This window comes from Triturus cristatus, chromosome 3_2 (genome assembly GCF_964204655.1).
Source record: "Triturus cristatus chromosome 3_2, aTriCri1.1, whole genome shotgun sequence".
Classification (NCBI taxonomy): Eukaryota; Metazoa; Chordata; class Amphibia; order Caudata; family Salamandridae; genus Triturus; species Triturus cristatus.
In genome coordinates this window covers 139,078,616-139,098,454 of record NC_140584.1, presented here as the reverse complement: position 1 = coordinate 139,098,454, position 19,839 = coordinate 139,078,616, and the positions used below count along the sequence as shown (strand labels likewise).

Here is a 19,839-nt window from a genome sequence, read left to right as displayed (position 1 = left end):
TTTCTTCAAACTTACCATAGTTTTGAAAAAATATACGCAAATGTAGTAAAATCTGCAATGGTTTTGAATGCAGACAAAAATTTTGCAAATGTAGAATTAGCAGGAGAAAATCTCCTGCAATGTAACATTTTTCAGAACTATCCATTTACATCACCACACTATGGGCCCTCCCTTCAGTCATTACATATTTCTTACCCTTTTACCGTTGGTAGCTCTTCCAGCTTTACATACGCGGGCCCTGTGCACTATCTACCCCGCCTACTACTCCTGTAGACCTAATTCAGCTCATGTCATAGCTTCTCCCTCTGTAAACACCATTCTCACGATTGCTGCGCTTGCTTGTTTTTTATTTCCGGCGCACGGATTTCCCAAAGCAGATTGCAGACCATGTTTATCATGAAATACAGTGTAGGATGACCAGGAATATCAGTTTTCACCAACTGTCCGGCAGATTTTGGCAATTTTGGCTCATGTCCCAGTTTTTAGAGGGGGTCGACTGAAACCAGTGAGAGGCACTTTTTGGGTGTTCTAAAGCAGTGCTATTAAGCAGCTGTTATAAGTAAGGAATTTATGAACAGGTAGGATACTGGTTTTAGAAATTACATTTTATTTATTGTCTTAGTGCCTCTTCTGTGTTTCTATGTTGATAACAGCGTCATTCTGCCCTGCTCTGTTGATGTAAAATTGTAGTCCTTCTTCTATTTTTGCAAATGGTCCCGGTTTTTGGTTCTCAAGATCTGGTCACCCTAAATACAGTGAAACTTATATTCGGTGTGAAGCATCAGCACACGCTTTTGCATAAAATGATTTCCCCTCGCAGTTGGTATATTACAATCCCAATCGTGAGTTGTCGCTTTTAAAAAAATCATTTGTGCTTTCACCCTTATGAAGTACATGTGTCTGCAGTCCCTCTCCCTCACTCCATCATTCCTCTCTGTTATTTCACCACCCACTGCTCTACTACTGCTGTTTGCTGTTCCCCAGCCCCCTCCTCCCACTATATGCAGTTTGTCCCCCACCCAGTCTGATGATTCACCAACCCACGCCCTCTTCGCACTGTTCTCTCTCACCCCTGTCCTCATTCCACTGTTTATTGCCCCACACCCCACTCTCCTGTTGTTTGAGCCCATCTCAACCCTCTTGCACTGTTGGTATGTTTATTTTACATATCCTGATTGTCTTGCAGAAACAGCTGCTATGGTGCCAATGAAGCTGCACTGTGTTTTGCCCCAGTGCAGTGGACCTGGAGCGAAAGGCTCCTCGTAGCAGGCTGCCCACATAATAACACGACAATGCTTAAATTGGTCACGTATTAAGAAAAGCAAGCATGTGCGCATTTCACAAGTCACAGATGTTGGTTATGTATCAGTGCCTTAAAACTGGGGCATTGTCAGATTTTTAAATAGCTGCCTGTCGCTGCCCAGCCACAGGCAGGAAAAGAAAATGTGTCCATGCAACATCTTCCCAGGGTTTTCTACCACGAATAACAGTTCTAAGAGTAGGCCTGTGCTCAGCCCTGACGAAAGGATCTAGCATTTTTGCTAACATCAACAAGATCCAGATGGACTGTGGGGAGGTGAGTACTGGGTCGTTGCTCCTTAGCGTAGCAGCTCTGCTTTTCTATAGCAACACAGACTCTATTTAATCTCACTGGGATGTGTTTTAACCCCTGATTCATATTTCATTCAAGCTTCAAAACCATAAAGCAAGGATAGGTCTACAGTCTGTCCGCTCTGTGTGCCAGATTTGGAGACAGGTGGCGGAAGGCGACAACAAAGTGGATCTGGAGGGATGCCACCTCCATTATCCCCTGACCCCCATAAATATCAAATCCATGTTATGCCCCCCACATCCAGCCATTGGGAGACCCCCTTCTTTCTTTATTCTGTTACCACACTTAAGAGAGTGCCAACACCAGTGTTAGGACATGAGATGCTAGTTAAAAACCATTTGGAAGAATAAATAAACAATTGAGAAATGTGTATATTGATGTTGTTGTGTCGCGTTTATAATACACAATGGCAACCAGAGCTCAGTAACACCATAAGATGCTTTGATGAAACCATTATAAAACAGCTGGATATAGTTCCCCAACATGCGTAGGCTTCATCGTCTAATAAAGTGCTATTAAGCTAGCTCAGTGAGGTAGGTGTATGCAGCCATGTACTTGAGCTTGTGATCATCAATGTGAATACCCAGAGCCGTCTTGGCCTTTAATTCTTAACATTTAAACACAATCATTGGCAAAGGCAATATATTTCACCCATGTAAGATCTATTGGCTTTGTCAATATTTTTTTTTACATGTTGCATAATCCCAGTTGTACTTTGTTGGGAAGAAAAATCTATTTCTAGCATGTTTGCTGCATGTTGTTTTTTCTTTATCCTCTGCAATTTATCCTAATCTCCCCAAATTATTTTACCACCCGTTACTGTACAATATATTGGCTTTCACAATCAACAAGTCATACCACTTTTATGGAGTTTCAGTAACTTATATTGCACAATTGCTCAGCAATCTAAAACCTACAAAAACATATTATTTATCACATAGGTGAAGTCTAATGCATTTACCAATGTTTGTTGGAATTGCCCCCTTTGACCTTCCCGCAGTGATTGTAATTTCCTGGGTGGCTTCTTGGGGAAGGGTCAGCATTCTTTTGCTCTTGAGCTAGGTTCACTGTCTCCAAATACAGACACATAAATACATTGTCAAACAATGTTCACTCCTGCTGTGCTGTGAATGCAGGTTCACTATAGTGGTGCTCAGCCATGTGGGCCTTTGGACACTCAAACCTGTGTCCCAGTTCTGAGAAATCCTCACTAATTTACCAAGCTTTGTAACCTGGTTAAAGCAACCTGTTCTGCTCAGTAGTGAGATTCGTCCACCAGATGTGTCAATGAGTTAATCACTAACTACTGGCATTTGCAGATAAAAAGTCACAGGTAGTCTAACAGCCTGGGACATTAAACTAAGGATCATCAAATTGGTTGTTTCATTTGTAGAGTACTAAGCTTAGAAATGGTAAAAATCTCTGTAAGAAAGTGAATTATTGGTTGAAGGATGTGAGGATCCATTTCAAATAGTAATCCCAATCCTTGTCAGGGTGAACCCAAACAGTAACTGAATAAACCTGTGTTTAAGCCTCTGGTCACTTGGCACAAACACAGTCAGGTTTAACTTAGAGGTGAAGTGTATTTATGCAGCTCTCATACAATGATAAAGTGAAAACACAACAAATAAAATGACATAAAACCAACAAAAATCAAATTAGTAGCAGAAGAGTTATTTTTTACAAAATTGTTAGATAAAAGTAGCACCAAAGGGCATGGAATGTCAACTGTGGGTATCTGTTCATGCTGGACTAGGACAAAGTCACAAGATCAGGCTGACCCTAATGGAGCAGGGGCCAGATACGCCACTAGGTTTGTCCCACTGGAAGATTTACCTTCTGACTTCAATGTGGGGATGGTGCCATGAGGCTCTTTTTCACTCTGAGTCACTTCGCATTGGATACTGTGAGGCTTTCAGTTGGGAGCTGCATGAATCTTAGGGGATCTGCGTCAGTCGGCACCAGATCCAGTGAATTCTTCGGTGAGGAGCTGCATGATGCAGCTTTGCAGGGCTCTGCGTCACACTGCGCTGGATCTGGTGAGGCTTCCTGTCAGAAGCTGTGTGACTCTGTGGGGCTCTGCATCGGTTGTGTGACGGATCAACGCATGCCTCAACAACGCATGCCTGAACCACGTGGTCTTGACCACGACCGCTTCTTTATCATGCATGCTTTTACCGCGCATGCCTTTACCATGCAATTTCATGGTAAAGTCATGATTGGTAAAAGGACATGTGTGGTACAGATCACACTCCTGCCCCTCTGCCCTGGCCCTAATATTGGCCCCCCCCTGGAGTCTAATCTACCCGCTCCAGCCCTATAAACTACCCCGACCCCTATACTGATTCTTAAAACCTGACCCCCTAGACCCAAAAAACTATTTCGACCCAGCGCCCCACCCTGAACCCTAAAACTAGCTCCCTCCCCATAAAACCAACCCCACCCCATTAAACCTACCCCCACTTCCCCCTGCCTCGGCCTGAAAACAGCCCCTTTTCTTCCCCAAGGCCTGAAAACTACCCGACCCCCCCAGCCCTGAAAACTATCCACCAACCCATACTAACTACTCCCACCCATCCCAAAACCCCACTCAACTCACCACGTCCTCTCCTGAACATTCCTCTTCCTGCTTCCGTTAGCCAGCCAGCAACTAGACCGCGCATATGCCTTAAAGGCATGTGCGTGGTTAAAGCAACCATGGTTATGCTTGCAATGTCCGAACACACGTGGCTGAAGCTGCAGTGTTCCTACTGTTTCCCCTCTGCATCAGATCCAGTGTAACATTCTGTTATGAGCTGACCAGATCTGCGGGGCTCTGCATTGTTCTGCGTCGGATTGATGAAATATTCAGTTAAGCAGGGAGAAGTCAACTCTGACTCGAGCCAAGAGTGAAGGACCTTGAGTACAGCACCTGTGGGTCAGGACTCAGACCCACAGTTCAGTTGGGTCTGGTCAGCTGGGAAGCAGGAAATGACTCTGAGAGCTTGCTGTATTGTCTTAGTTCACAAAGGATGTCAACCTTGGAGCCATTTGTGGGGTACTGGGTTCCAGACAAGCACATAAAATCTTCCTTCGGATTTCAGACAGCAGGGAACTCCTTTTTCTGGGTCTTCACAGGTGCTGGAGTGTTCTGATTTCAGGTTCTGTGGATGCCAATGTTATGCCCAGTTCCAGCCTGTGGGCGGTGGACATTGCTTTGTTTGAGTCTAAAACTGTTTCTGGTCAGTTATTCCCCTTCCGCTTGGTTTGGCTCCAGCCTGGCTAGTAAAACAAAGTGTGCACAGGCACAGGTATGGGCTGCATCTGCCAGTGACAGGGTAGGATTCTTCTTAAGATGGGAAAGGCTGGGTGCAGCACCCCGCTACTCTTTGAAGTGTAATCAGGGCAAGGGCCATCATGTCATGAAGACCCTCACATCTCCACACCTAGGCTCGTAGTCCACTGGCTCTCACATCACACCACAGGATTACCATTAACAGTCAGGTGACCATGGACACTGGCAGAAAGGCACATTTGGTCTAGGCAGGAGGATTTCAAATGTCGAAAAGTGGCATTTCCAAAATTTAAAATGTAACTTGACCATTAGGTTGGATTTTAAATTCCCATTCAGTGAGTCATTGAATCATGTTTCTAGCTAGTCCCAAGCTGAAGTTGCGCATTATAACAAGTTACAATGTAACCTGGTGCTTTTTTATGGGAGAGCCAGCCTTGCTGCAGTGAAAAATGACTTTGGAGGCTTTTTATTGCCAGAGCATGTAAAACTTAAGAACACATGTCCCGTTTTTTAAACACCATGCACCCTGCCATGTGGCCATTTAGGGTCTACCTTAGGGGTGATGTATTGAATAGGAAGGTTGAGGCCTGGAGCAGAATTATTTTGCCAGGTGGAATTGGCAGCTTAAAACTACACTACAGGCTGCAATGGAAGGCCTGAGACATGTTTTTCATTGCTGCTTTAGTGAGCGGCGCAATGAGTATTACAACCCAACTGTAGCATTTCATTTACTGTTCGAAGTACATATAGTACCATATAAAAGGGATTTTGTAAGGTAATTAAGTGTGCTAATTAGATGGACACCAATTCTAAGGATGGGAGTGTGAGCGCAAGCAGGTTATATCTGGTTAGCAGGGATAAAGTGCACAGAGTATTAATGCCAACAAAAACAGGTCCTGCTACAAAAGGCAAAAATCTGAGGGAACATCATGCAAAAGATGGTTATTTCCAACATGCAGTATGTAATTGCATTAATAAATTTGGGGGCATATTTACAACGAGGCGAAAAAAAATGATCGCCGCTTTAGCAGCCGTTTACGGCCGAAAAGCGGCGATAATTTTATTGCTATATTAGCAAGGTCACGCTAACGCGTGAAACCTTGCTTTAGCGTGGGGATTTCTAACGCCCAGCTTTGCCTCTCTAATGAGATGCAAAGTGGGCGTTCCTGACCTGACATGATAGGAGAAATGTCACTAAGCGACATTTCTCCTATCATCAAGCCCCACGCTATGAAGCATAGCGTCAGGAAAAGTAGCGATAACACCTGTTATCGCTACTTTCCTAACACCTGCTTCAGGACTGACTTAGCCATGATATCCTATGGAAGGAGGATATCATGGCTAAATTTGTGAGTCCCTATCAACAAGCTAACGTGAGATTATCGCTGGGTTTCCAGCGATAATCTCACGTTAGCCAGTTAGCGCTAGGATTTTTATCGCTGATGAGATAAGCGTTGCTAATAGCACGCTAGCTCAGCGATAAAAATTGGTGCTAGCCGGCGATAATTATCCGAGCGCTAAGTGCGCTCAGCGATAATTATCGCCGGTTGTTGTTGATATGCCCCATCGTTTGCTATTAAAGGAGGTCCTGTTCCTTTATTTCGCCTGTTATGGGAGCATTGACATTTTATGACAACAACATATTTCAAACCTGCACAACAAAGCACATTTTATTCTCCTCCCAACACTAGTTGCGGACGGCTTTCACATCTTAGGAAAACAATCACTGCAGCTTCCAGCAAACAAATCCCCACCTTGGATTTTAAAAGAATCAGGAAGGCCTATTGGAAAGAAGGAGGGGTGCAATAATTATAGCAAATGCAGAAAATCACTCAAGTTCAACTCAGGTCATTAACCATCCCATTTTGTCATTGAGTTGAAATCAGTGGCATTCTATTTAAATAAGGCTAATTACGAGTTTAACATCGGCTCATTTACTCAGTGGAGCTGGAAGTGCATTAATCAGCAGCTGACATCTGCGAGCACGCGCTTCTCCGAAAGGGCAGCACACAGCGGGCAGGGGGAAGATGTGGTTAACCAGGGCACAGAAAGATTAAACACGATTTTAGGAAGTACGAGTTCTTGTTGAAACGTGAATTTGCTTGCCTTGACTGAGAAACACCACTCGATTTTCAGTTTCTGTTCACTTCTCCTAGAGTTTAAACAATGTGCCAATTAAGCTTTTGACAATGCCATTAAGTTTCATTTTTTACTTCGTGGGCCACTTGACGTTGGCGATGTTTGCAATAGAAACAGGAGGTGGGACATTCAAAATCTCGATCGGGAAATATCAGTCAGTATTCCCGATTGAGCGAAATTTGCCCAGTTGGCTTTTGATAACCCGGTATTTTCTTCTTAAGTTTGCCAACCAGAAGAAGTTGTCAAAATCTGAAATAAGAGCATCAGGTGAAAAATTCATGCCTTGGCCCTGAAACGTCATTCAGTTCTAAAGTTGGTAGAACATTAAGAGAACAATTTAGCTTTCAAGCTTTGGAAATATAACAATACGCAGTTTGCCAAATGCTGTAATATTGTATTATGGAATATTTTCCTAGGTAAACCGCTGTCACCTGATAGGCAACCTAAGATGTACATAAGGCTAAACTGTTATTCTTTCTTTTTGCATACTTTACTTGCATAGACTATGAAAACATATAGATTTTGGCTTTTATGGAAGTCGAATGCAGAGATCCTTTTTCCAAGCACTTCAGCCACTGCTTGCCCCCCAGTGTAAAAGTCAGGGGGGCAGATTTACATGAAAGTGACTCAGTGCGGAACGCAAGCCATATGGATGCACCGCACTGAGTCACTTTCAAAGCACAGGGATGCGACATATTTACAACAATATGTCTCATTCCTGTGCTTCCCCCTGCGCTGGTGCACAAACTGCTGCCATGTGCCGGCGTAGGCCCCCTTGCACCATGGTGCAAGGATGCCTGCGTCGTGGGGAGCTTCTTTTTGTTCAGGAAGGGTTCCCTTCCTGCACAAAAACAATCTGAAATGCCGTTTTTCAACTTCTATGTGTGCTGCATTAGCACACATAGAAGTTGAAAAACGTCATTGTTTCAATGATTGTTTATGTGCAGGACGGCAACACTTCCTGTTCATAAACAATCATTAGAGGTGATTTCCTCTTTATATGTGTGCTGTGGAATGCAGCACGCATAGAAAGAGGAAATGAAAACGAGAAGAAATTAATAAATTTCTCCTCGTTGCATCTTCCTACTCCTTCCCTGGGGAGGTGTAGTATTCACATGCATTTCCAGATTTACGATTCCTCTTAGATCTGGAAATGTGTTTGGTTCCATGGGTGTATGGGAACACCAAAGCAACACCCACGGAACACCCCTTTCACGCAAAGTGCTGCGTGTAAAGGGGCCATATTTACAAGGACAGGAAAAGTCACACAGGGTGGCTTTTCCTATCCTTGTAAACATGGAGCAGTAACAATGCGCCACCGGTATGACACAATAAAAGGTACGCACCAGTGGTGCAAGGTGCTTGTAAATCTGCACCAGGGTTCTAGCGCACAACAGTGCAAAAGGGGCAGTGTCACTGGGGCTTTTGGCTGGCGGTCACATCAGCCCATCAATTATGGCTGTTTTTTGTTACCTGACCATGGGCAAGAGGCCCCATTCCACTGTCTAATGCTGTCTTATGCTGGTGACCTCAAGCTGGAATATGCAACAGCCATGTCAAGATTCTAACCAACATCGAGAAGAACTGAAGGGCTCCATTGGAGGCGAGGTAGACTATGAATTATTGAATGCAAGGGAGATTAGCATTTCAGAATATATGGTTTGAGATGACCACACATCCTATTGCAGAAATCAAAGCCCTTAAAATGTGTTACATCTTACCGCAATGTCTTGGTTTGCATGTCAGAAACTGGCAATCTGACCACCACGTGGTGGTCCAGTCTATTCATTCCTCAGCCTGACCTTCTGCATATACAAATACTTTTCGTTCACATTCATTACCTCAGGGGCAGTCCTAAAGGATATTATCCTGACAACCGTGATGGATCATACTGTTGGGTGGCTTGATGACCCCAGATCGAGCCTTAAGGCACTATGTTCACTTGCCACCATCCTGCTCCAATGATCTTCCAGCTGTGACTTACTTGCTTTACAGGAGTCATTCAGTGAATGAGGTCACAAAGCTTCAGAGGTCCCAGGCAGAGATCTTCTGTGTGCTATTCTGGAATTCAAATCTTGGCGGTTGTAGGTGAAATGTTCTTACGCAAGGAGTATTGTGTTTTTCCCCCTGAATGGGCTTTTCTTTAGAAAGCATTTCCCATTTCTTTTTGCTTTCGCTGTAACGCTACCCTAGTATGCTTTCAGAGCCTTGACGGGGTACTTGAACCACAATGCTGCTTTTCGTCTTTCTTTTCCCTGTGAATGGTGTTCATTTTGTTCATGAATGGAGGGCACTGCCTCTGAAAAGGAATAGGAAATACCATCTTGATTCATCTGTGCTAGCTAAGAGACATTCATGCGTTGGAGTGTCAAAGTCTTAACACATCACGCTTCCCACATTGTATGACTCAATCTTTTATGTTATTTTTTCACCATGTTATTGACTTGTCTCTCTCAAAAACACGAGTGTTCTTGTAAGTACTGTATGCTTTGTCAAGATGGTCTTTCACCTGCCAGGTTAGGTTTGTTTCTGTTTCAAATGAACCACATTAATAAAACACACACAGTAGCCTTCTTTGTGCTTGGAATGAGTTATCTGTAAGCTCTTCCATTTGATTGTTCAGTGGAAAATTTCTAGGAAATGTTATGCACGTTGGGACCAGAACTCAGTTCATAAGTGTAACATGTGAACACGATTCACAGCTACCCTACTGCAAGGATGAGGGCCAGAGAATTATAATGCAATAAAGTAAAATGGAACGTATGCAAACATTTTGGGTGAACTCATACAGTTGTGTGTCCTAAGGCGTGGGAGGTGATGGCAGAACTAAAGGTGGTTGTTCTTAGGTCAAATTGTAGGTCATTTCCAGTGAAAATGGGCCAGGAGTCAAATTAAGTCTAGGAAAATATGGGGCTTGGAAATGTTGAGGAGATGGTTGAACTCCAAGGTAGAAAAGAGAAAGATGTGGGTAGAGAAGCATTTCTTAACTGATGTAGGGCGAAAAATATGGCTATATTTCAAAACGTACATTTGATATTTGAGTAGAGTCTCCATTTTGTGAGAGAGCTCTATTTTACGTCAAGAGACAAATTGACAGATTCAAACACATGGATGTGAGGATAGGCTCAGGAACTATGACATGAGTATGGGTTGGAGCATTGAGAACTTCATCAGGGGCGGGGTGAAATAAAAAGTAATCAAAGAATGTGTTTTGCAGAGGCTGTATTATAAAAGCATAAGTGAAATTATCAGGAGTTTGATTGTGCAGTAGTTCTTAATCTGAGCTGGTGGATGCAGATGGGGCCCATCTTCACTCACTTTTGGGGACCGACACTTATTTTTCGGTAACAAATTTTGATCCATACCAAGAGAGAGAAAAACACAAAGGGTGAAAAAAGAGGGTGCGTTGGTCTGTGCCAGGTTGTGTCAGCGGCCCTATGATGTACCATGCCACTATTTAGTGGGTGAGGGCAGTTTTAACAACCATATGGTGTTCCCAGTAGGATCTTCCACACACTCCTAGTTCCCTACTAGGGTAACTGCAACCTTTATCCATTATTGTCCTTCTTGTTTGGTGAGTTCTTAAGTGCCGGAAGTGTTTGTTGCTGGAATAAAGCTTTGGTTTTCGCACCCTGATTCACCAGAGGGCTGACTGTGGGCTTCTGAACAGGACTTTAGGCTCCTGCACTTATTATTTAACAAACTAAGTACCATTGAGCAGGACTGTTGTAGGTCGCTTCCACATTGTTGATGAGGAATGATGCATGTCAGTGACAAAACTACCTCCTAAGTTGAAAATGAATGGGTCTCATAGGATGTGAGGAACTCACTGGATAATGCTGAGAGGGAAAGGCTTTTGGTACCCCTCAGTAATCTTGGGGATAGCTGTGAGATGCATTACCACTATTGTGAGTAGAGGGAATGCTGTTGGTCTGCTGGGAGGAAAGCAATAAGGAAAATATGTGTTCATCAAGTGGAAGTAGGTATGAGAAGGTGAGTGTGAGAATTATGCTGTAGAGGGAGAGGGTGTTTAGTGAAAAGTGAATAGGGCTAAAGATAAATCATCTCTTATATATGCTTAAAGGCAAGCCAAGAATGATACACCAATGAAAAGGTGGGTAAAAGTATGAATATACTGGGAATGGTAGGGAGATGTAGTCAAGTATCCAGCTTGAGAAATGACTATTATTCAAAGAAAAGGAAAGGCTGGAGGAAAGGCCAGGCTTAGAATAAATAGTACATTGAGCTTTCAGATTAAAGATAGAGGATGAATGACCACCGGAGAAAGTGTACGCGAAGCCCCATTCAAGGCCCCTCTTGTTCTTCACTTTTATAGTTCTTTTCAAACTTGCATTCTTTGAATATGGAGATAATACATTTAGCAACGAATGAGATAGTGTGTGAGGGAGTCTATTTACTTGTACTTTCAATTGAAAATATCAGTAGGTATACATTTGATCAAATTAGCTCCGACTTCCAACACATGGATAAGGCTCAAGGGCAGCTAGGTGTAAGAATTATGCATTATTGATGCTTCATAGTGTTGAAGTGAAGCCAATCTGAGGGGGTGAACGAAAAAAAATGCATATTGATTGGTGGATCTGTCGAATACATCTTCTATGTATTTATCTTTATGTAGTTTCATTCCTAACCACTCCCACCAGAGTTGTTGATGTTGGTTTTTGTCAGAAATTCCACGTCAGGTATAGTTAGCTTTTCAGTGCACAGCATAAGAGTGCATTAGAGGGTTAAATGCAAAAGTTAAATGCAAAATGTGGCTGGTAAATGCAAGCATGCATGCACATCTTTATATTCAATGCTGTTTTCACGTCTTTCCTTGGCTTGGTGCCAAATGTGTTTCCTTTAAGTATACAGCGCTATTAATCTATGGATAAATTGTATTTACCTGACCAAAACTATTGATAACCATGAGAGGTCGCCAAACGATTCGTTATTTGGCCTCTGTTTAAAAGTATAAACTGATACCTATATGCAGCTTAAGTGTTATATGCCAACCTTTGACCAGTCACAATATACAACGGGCTAAACAAAGCATCAAGCGAATTTGCTTGCCCAAGATCATAGGGGCTATCATGAAAGGAGCGGCAGTCCAACGTTCAACAAAACTGGACCATAACTTCACCCTATAAAATATTGACATTTCTCGTAGGAAGTTCCGTTTCAGACATTTTGACATCCTCACATTTCCTGGGCACTGAAAGTCTGTATTATGAGCGGCGTTATAAAGCAATACTTACATCAACATACCTTTAAATATGTCTCATGATTACCAGTCGAAAAGTACGTCCAAGATATGTAAAAAAAAAAGGAGTTCATTTTGTATGGACATTTTAACGAGTTCTTGGATCAGCTGGGCGGTGTAATAGCAGTTAGCGACATCCACTGCAGCTGTTAACCACTGGAATGTCCTCAATCCAAACCTTCTAACCACGAGCAGCATGCAAGGGCATTTAATGGTTGTAAAGGTCATGCATGTTAGTTAAGTAGCAAGTCCATGCTAACATAATTATATTAACATTTGTGCCCCGACTCTCACACCATTCCTGCATTGCAGACGCCCACAGTCTACATGTTCTTCATGTCTCAGCTTCTCGCTCTAAATGAACTCTGAATGCAAGGAAACTACACTCGTTCAAGCCATCATTCTGGTATTGTACTGCCTGAAGTCATGTCTGTAGTTTAACTGCAGTACTTATAAAGTTGGATGGTTGTTATTTCTGGTAGCATCACAGTTTACAACTCTATGCACAACATTTTTAACAATCGAAGTTAGGCAGCATGCATAGCTCCTATTCAGTGATGTAACTCAAAATGATAAGGTCCCCCCTGTAGAAGGTAATGAGGGGCCCTGAATCCCCCATATCTAGGAGATACATTAATTTGGGGACTCTTTGAACAGGTGGGGGCAATTGTTGCTATTAATTAAACAAAAAATGGGAGACTGCTTTGACCAACGAGTGACTTTGGCCTCTCGGCTGGCGCTCTGCCTCTTCCGCTTCAAATTATGTGCCTGCGCAATATGTGTAAAGTTGGGAAATTCCAAACTTTGTGTTGTGAGCTGTGTTACCCAATTTTCCTACTTTTGCACAATGAATAGCTACAACTGACTGAGCTGCACTCATTGGCATCCACTGTCCTATGGGAAGTTAAAGCCTGCTTGCGGCATTTCCAGCTTGACTGACATCCTTGAACAGGAAATTAAGGATGAAGAGGTGGGAGTTCTTGCCTACTTGTGCATCATTACATTTTCCAGTAATCGTGTATCAATGTACCATGGGATGCAGGAAACTTCGCTTCAACCTCCCATGCCACACCATTAGGAACGGGAGAGGGCAGTCGGGACAGTGTGGGGGATGGGCATTCACATTCTTGTGATGGCGTGAGTTTGCTTCACTGGGAAACAAGCATTGCATGGTGGGTAGGCATGGTGAGAATTGAAGTGGGGCAAGGTGGAGAGGTACTGAGGTGACTCATTTGGGAATGGTCCTTGCTGGAGAAGGATATGCATAAAGGCTAGCTATGGACGAGTTGCAGGATGCCCTTAAGCTGTCACACAGTGGCTGGTACTGAGGGAGGTAGAGAGGCACGAATGTTGATGATGGGGGAGAAACACTAGAGAGAAGGGACTCATGGAGACTATAGATATAGCATTGGTAATGAAAGTGCTGTTGACGAATGGTATTGGTACTGGCACTGATATATCTATAGCGCCATCCTAGCTAGGGAGCAATGGAGCACTTTAGGCTGGTAATTTGTGAAAGGAACGTGGGTGAGAGAGTAGCATTGACTTGTGCTGTGTTGCCTCACACCATATCTATGTGGCAATGAAAAGCCACGCAGGGTGGCTTTCCATGGCCTGGTAGATATGGTCCTGCACTGTGCTCCTCCGTAGCATCACAAAAGTGATGCTCCGGCAATGGAAATGTGCCGCAAGGGTCTGGTAAATAAGCCATTTTGTTTTTATTTATTTAAGCATTGCATAGAGAATATTTGTGTTGCAGGAATAGCATTTCAGTCATGAGGAGCTGTACAAAAAGCAGTATATTGCCTGTGGAATATTATTGTAACAGTATTACAGAAACCAAAATGTGTTAGAGTGTTCGGTGGAAACATGAAAAAATTGTGTAGAGCATGTACACACACAAATAAACATGCAAAACAGCTGCACAGTGGCACAGACAAGGGCTCACACTGGCACACAAACAAGACCAGCTTCCAACATTTATCTTGCTTTGCAAATCGGCTACCCTTTATGTTAAAACTTGACAGAGGAGGCCAAGAAGCTGATTGTGGTGTTGGCGCAACGTGTGTGGTGATGCATGGAGAATTGAAGTGGGGCAAGGTGGAGAGGTACTGAGGTGTATAATGTGGGAATGGTCCTTGCTGTAGAAGGATATACATAAAGGCTAGCTATGGACAAGTTCAAGGATGCCCTTAAGCTGTCACACAGTGGCTGGTACGGAGGCTGGTAGAGAGCATGAATGTTTTTTTTATTTTTTATTGTCCTCATTCACCTCAGACCACGGTAACCAAACCAACCGCCTGTGCTTGATATATTCGACAACTAAGCATGGGTTATGTTCTCCCCTGCAGGCACAGCTATGCAGTGGAATGATACCACCCCCAAGTGGTAAGGTCCACTCTCTTATTTGGTCCGGTATTTACTGGCGACTGCTTAGATGGCCAAATGGCAGTGGAAAGGGCCCATCGCGGTCCAGAGAGATCCAGAGAGGTATAATCATTAGGCTGAATTCTAGGAAGCTCTGCGAATCTCACAATGGAAGGAGACCCAGGCAGTAGTATCATCAACAAAAGGTTCATATCAGAGGCAGAGGTGGAAGAAATTCGTAAGCGAAGGCAAGAAGAATGGGAGAAAGTGCGAAAACCAGAGGACCCAGAAGATTGTCCGGAAGAAGTATATGATCCACAGTCACTATTTGAAAAGCTACAAGAGGTGAAAGATAAAAAGCAACAGGAATATGAAGAACAATTTAAATTTAAAAATATGGTAAGAGGCTTGGATGAAGAGGAGACCAATTTCCTGGATGAAATTTCCAGAAAACAAGAACTAATTGAAAAACATAGAAGGGACGAAGATATGAAGGAGCTAAATGAATACAGGAGTGCTGTTGCAAAAGCCGGTGAAAATGTAGATTCAAAGAAGGAAGTAGAGAAGAAACCATCTGTAAAAGTAGCTGAAAACAAGAACAAATTTTCTCAAGCTAAGCTTCTTGCTGGAGCAGTCAAGCACAAAAATACAGAGAACTCAAGTAGTTCAAAGAAGCTAAGGTTAGACCACGAACACGATCAAACGCAAAAAGGAAGCACCTCTAGCACTCCCCTCTGAAGCAGCTCGGCCCGTGGTTCGATAGTGCACTGCCCTTCCGCCTCCGTGTGCATTGGTATCCTGCCTGGCCTCGGGGCCTACTCGGGGAGCAGCGACTCTGAATCCAGCTCAGACGGCGAAGGCACAATTAACTCTATGGGAAAGGTTGTCTCTTCTATATTTCGCCCCAGCACTTTTCTTGAAGCCCCCTAAATTAAAAGAGTTGCCCGTTAAGGAGGACCCTGCTAACCCTATATTGCTGTTATTAAAAGTAAAGGCTTCTATTCTAATTTTCATAGGGCAATATGTTTATAAAATAGTAGAGACTCTAACTATATCCGGCCTCCTCCATATGTAGCCATTTTAATAAAAACTCCCAGAGAGTTTTTTTCCTCCTTGATTGAGATCTTCTCAGGTCTAACTTAGATGTCGAAATAACAGAGGATAGCCAGTCAGAATGTTGAGGTCAGTTTCCTCCATCTGTAGCATTTTTTTTCAATGATATGACCATGAAAGATTTTAAGTCCTCTCCTTCTTTTCCCTTTGGGACATTCAGTATACAGAGATTACTTCTTCTAGAATTGTTTTCAAGTTGTTCTAGTTTGTCTTGAGCCTCTTGTTTTTCTTTTTTCAAGGCCAGTATGTCAGTTTTGACAATACACAGTTCATCTTTCAACTCTCCTACCGATTTGTGGAAATATGGATTTTTCTGATCAGTTATGTCCCCTATCTTGGACCCCAACGGTTCCATGTATAAATCACAAGTACATGTATGTTCCCTCCAGTTCCAGTTATGAAGACGCAAATACATGTGCGTCCACCGTTAACATGTCCTCTTTCAGATCCGCCATGAATGGGCCGGATATTCCATCCCTAAGTACGAAAGGCCACCGGCTTTATATGGTTCACTTATGCCATTTTACAGTTCAGGCGAGTAGGCCCTGATTCTGTCATCAAGCTTTCCCTGCCTTCTGCCTCTGAGAGCTCCAGTCTGAGCCTGCATCTGTATCCATGAACTTTGTCCTCATTCTCTGCGCGGCTCATGGTGCCTGACGTCAGCTTGCTGCCTGCCAAAAACTGTATTTCACCTTCGAAATTATCTGCTCCGCTCCCTGCGCAATGCATTCCTGTCTAGTAGTTTAAGTAAACAGTCTTCCAGCTACCGAGCAAAGGCCCGGCTTCTCTGTCTTTATGCAAGTAATTCATAGCCTTATTATTATGGAAAACTTCTGCCCTCGCATCTAGTGTAGACACTTAGACGCTTGTACACGCACTAACAGTCAGTATAGTCAGTATAGAATAAGATTCTACTCTAAGAGACCTCTCTTTTGGATAACATAGTTCTTTAAACATAGGATGTTAGATATGATTTGGGATAAGGTTGACTTGACCCACCAGACATCTGTCACCACATGTAGAGTTAAATGTCAAGTCCCCTTCACCCCCTAGTCGCACGTCAATCATACGTCATGCTGCTGCGCACATTTCTGCCAAGTATTTCTGCTGACATTGCGAAATTCCTTCATGGAACTACCCTATTATGACATCACACCTGATGACGTTCTTTAGTCACACCCAGTTACGCCCACTTTTGCTACGCATGTATGTTTTATCTACACTATCAATTGTTACGCCTCTTGCATTTGCTTCAATGTAATGCCTATTGTATAAAAGTACTTACTTATCAATAAAGTATGTACTTCACTTCCTGAACCTCCGTGGTGATGGAACCTGGAGTCAACGATTCGAATCGTCCATTGGAATAAAGCCCATTCCGAACCTCTAATACCACGGATTCTGCCTCTTATTTACTGAGCTATATTTATTATGTTTCTGTATCAAATTAAGTCCCGGTAATTAAATTATTTACCACATGAATGGCGCCCGAATAGGGACACTTTCTCATCTCACGCGCCGGTGGTGCGTTGCAGGCCCGGTCTCCTGCCACAGCTGGACGGACAACAACGCGTACCAGCAGGATTTCCTGTATCTCCCTCCGGTCAAGCGGGGGCGACTGAGGCTGCGATCAACACCCAGACGAGGCGGTGAGAAGTGCGAAGTATCCCGACCAGAGCCTAGCTGAGAGAGCAAGATCCGAGGTATACAGAGGCCCACTAAGTTTCCGATGTCCCGAAGTGTCCGAAGTTTTCGAGTCCAGTCCGGTCCAGTCCAGTTCAGTTCCGTTCCGAGGCCTTCCGTTCCGAGCTACCCGGTGAGTACCATTACTGGGGAGGCGTTCTGGCGTGCACATAAGTTGTGCCGGTCCAGACGGGTTTGGGTACACAAATCCGGTCTGCACTGTTTTAGCAGTGTATCTGTACTGTTTAGCAGTATATCTAGTATATAAATTCAGAATAATTCAGTTAAAATGCCGAGGATTATGTCTTGTGATAAAGTTTTCTTAGATCGTCATCATCATTGTTGCTCATTTAAACGTTAAATGTTAAATGTGTTAATACGTCCTGCATATTGTGGTGTGAATGACTGTTCATCATTGTGTTTATTGTATTAAGTTTGTTCAAGATCAAGTATCAGATCAGTTCTCAGTATGCCGCTCTTTTCGAAACTAAGACAGATCACAACTAGAAAAGGGGTACTCGAAGAAGCTGTTCCCATTCCTCCTAGGGACACTCCAGGGTACTTCATGTATCATAAACATGGCCTAGACGCCATATTATTTCTTGATCTATGGGTAGACTACACTAAGGAATTACCAGAAAGTCAGAGGTGGCCCGCAGCTGGGACCTGGGATGCAGATTGCATCGTGAAAGTAGAGGAAGAATTATGGAAAAAGAAAGCTAGACAATCACAGGAAGACGCCATTGAATTATGGCGTAAAGAATCGTATAGACGTACAGAAAAAGCACGTAGACAGGAAGAGAAGAGTAAGGAAAATTCAGATAAAGTCCGAGAAAATCTATTAATTGAAGAAGGTACACGAGTGAAATCAGAACAAGTAGACAGACAAAGAAATGCCCTTATGAAGGGTATGTATCCCCTTCTGGCCGAGGGATTACCTAAGGTTACTCCGGGGATACCAAAAGACTTGCCACCCCCATTGTTCCCAATAAAAATGCATCCTAAGGGGCATCCTAGAACAGCAGAAGATGTTTTTCTTTCCTCATATTTAGATGAAGCAGCTCCCGAGTATGCTAACCCCGCCCCACATAGACCGTCTGCCGGGGAGGTTCAACGCCAAGACCCTGTATCTGTATCCCTACAGCATCAAATCCTGACACCAGTTCCGGCAAGCACATCTGTTTCCACGTCTGTTCCTACAGCTGCTTCTACAGCTGTGCCCACACCTATAGTTGCTGTATCGCGTTCAACGAATCCTTTCACGCCCGATACCCCAGACGGGGCTACTGGAGGTGCTACCAACATTTTTTCTACGCCACCCAGAATAAATAAACTTACTTTTCAAGAAACAGCACATCCACGTACCCCCAAACTCATAAATGCCCGCACGCTTAAGGAACTTCTTGTAGATTGTAGATATGACCCTGTGCCCGGCAAAGAGGACGAAATGATCATGGCATCATCACGTATCAGACGAGCCGCGGTGTATTTAGGGAAGTTACCAGGAATGACTGTGCATCTAGATAATATATATCATTTTGTCCAAACAGGGCGAGATTCTGAATGTATTAACAGAGCTATGGAATACCAGAAAGTGGAGATACAGGGGGAATTGTTACGTTTCCTCATAAATTGTGTGATCAGAAATCAAGACCGACCGGGGGTAGACCCGGAAGCAATGCAAATTCTTACCAGATGGAGCCAGAATATATCAGAAGGGAGACATGATAAGCAAAAATGTATAATAGCCATGTGTCGAAAGATCCGTAAAGAAATAGAACGCCTACACGAAGAGAGATTAACGGTAGATCAGTTCGAACAAAGCGAGGAGGAAGGATCAGGACTGCCCACAGGACAGTCAGAAACCATAGCCTATGTAGGTAGAGGAAGATCTTGTAATAGTACTAGATGTTTTACTGACCCGATACGTCCGATATGTCCAGAAAATAACAGGAATTTCCAAACACCTATAATAAATATAAGGTCCCCCGAGCATTCGTTCCAAGCCGCTGACAAATTACTCCGAGAACGAAGGGGTTATCATTTACTCGATTCTATGGATGAACAAGAATTAGCCAGGTCAGCCGTTCATTGGGCTGACAGTCCCGGAAAATATGGTGATGATACAGTAGCACACACATTTTTGAACCTCACCCCAGATGAACAGCGTTTAGCTGGGATTTATATGATTCAACAACTTCTTATACTTTATCAAAGTCAACATTCAGACCCTGGTCCGTTACCTGATATATTGACTGAATTACTCACGAATAGATGGAGAGGTTCAGGTACTAAGTTAATTAGAGAAATACTAGAATCAAGAAAGCAGTACATTCTCTTTGTATGCCCAGAACATGTCTCACTGCCCATCAAGGAAAGAACGACGTA

The 19,839-nt window shown here is 43.4% G+C and overlaps 1 protein-coding gene and 1 pseudogene across 1 annotated transcript in view; both read left to right on the top strand.

Moving 5' to 3' along the window:
* DRD2 (dopamine receptor D2) overlaps nucleotides 1-19,839 on the top strand; it is a 1,132,644-nt gene that overhangs the window by 158,147 nt on the left and 954,658 nt on the right. The gene's annotated exons all lie outside the window — the stretch shown is intronic.
* Nucleotides 14,793-15,646, top strand: LOC146856900 (PSME3-interacting protein pseudogene; annotated as a pseudogene).